We start from the raw sequence: 1,338 nt of genomic DNA, 5'->3' as shown, positions 1-1,338 counted from the left end.
CCCCGCCCCACCCCGCCGCGGGGGACGCCCCCTCATGGCAAACGAATCTCGAGCCGTAAATTGTCTGGCTGGCGGGGGGGATGCGCCGGAGAAAAACCGACAAACTGGACCGAGACGCGCACAAAATTTGTTATAAAGGCACTACTTATTAGAGGCCGATAGGCTGAAAATTTATCTAGCGGCCAGGGTAGTCTCAGACATTATAGTAGGGGCTTGGTAGTTTCAGACACTACGTAGTAGGGACTTTGGTAGTCTCAGCCACTGGAATAGGGGCTACATTAGTAGAGGGGCTGATGTCTCAGAGACGGTTCTAGAGGCTGGCGTCTCAGACACTAAACGGGATGCTGGCGTGTCTCAGACACTTCTAGGGGCTAGTGTGCCCACGGCCAGATATTTTGTATTAAATCCTACTGCCCTGAAAGAAGTATTTGGCAGTGCGGTGCGAACGAGATTTTTATAGGGTTGAAAGCCCTGAAAAGTTTCTGGAGAGTATCCAAAGTAAACGTAAAATTTCGGTGAGAAAATGGAAAATTTCCCATACTTTCGAAGTTTTCTGTAGGGTTGAATATTTCCAAAATTTTCCTGAAAATTTCGGCAAAGTAACGGAAAACTTTCAAAGTTCGGGAAATTTTCAATTTTTTTCCGGAAATTTTCCAGTTTGTCCCGAATTTTTCCTGAAATTTTTCCGGGTAACTTTCCAGGGCTTCCATCCCTAGTTTTCCGTTATTTTCCGGAAAATTTTGGAAATTCTGAACCCTACTTGCGCCTCGGAAAATTAGCTCTGGATCACTGACCTGGCCATTGTGATGCCGAGGCGGGGGCGAGGAAAAATCCACTGCAAGGTGTGTGCACTCCACTGTCACTGGTCACTGTAACTCACTATGAGCCAAAATCACACTCACACACACGCATGTGCACGGCTCGGCTCGGCCCGGCCGCGCGTGGCTCCGGCTCGGCCCCGGCTCGGCTCGGCCCGCGCGCGTTCGGGTCTCGGTTCGTCCTCGCGCCCGCTCGCTCGCTCGCCCGCTCAGCGCAGCCCCCGGAGAGGACTTCCCTGCGCTCTCCCGACCCAACCGACCGCCGGCCCCGCTCGCTCGAGACTGGCGGGCTCTGGCGGCGGCGGGGGCGGGGGGGGCGGCGCGGAGCGGGAGGGGGATGCTGGTGGCGCCAGAGCCGCCCCCGCCCGCCCCCACGCCCGCCCCCTCCTACCGTGCGGCCGCAGAGAAACTGGCCACCACCATTTCATTTTTCCTCCCGTTGCAAAAGGGCCGGCTGTACACTGAAGATGAGAGAGAGAGAGAGAGAGAGTTCAGGGTGACTGTGCGTCACTACCCAACC

The 1,338-nt window shown here is 55.5% G+C and overlaps 1 protein-coding gene across 1 annotated transcript in view; it reads right to left on the bottom strand.

Annotated features, from left to right (window-relative positions):
• LOC113211887 (glutamate receptor ionotropic, kainate 2) overlaps positions 1-1,085 on the bottom strand; it is a gene marked incomplete in the record, with an annotated part of 188,040 nt that extends 186,955 nt beyond the window's left edge. The window contains 1 exon segment of the mRNA XM_052276428.1: positions 795-1,085.
• Positions 1,086-1,338: the final 253 nt, after the last annotated feature.

The sequence above is a fragment of the Frankliniella occidentalis genome, unplaced genomic scaffold (genome assembly GCF_000697945.3).
Source record: "Frankliniella occidentalis isolate FOCC.00 unplaced genomic scaffold, Focc_3.1 Scaffold9, whole genome shotgun sequence".
Classification (NCBI taxonomy): Eukaryota; Metazoa; Arthropoda; class Insecta; order Thysanoptera; family Thripidae; genus Frankliniella; species Frankliniella occidentalis.
Note: the sequence above shows the minus strand (reverse complement) of the source record. Positions and strands in the feature narration are given on the sequence as shown.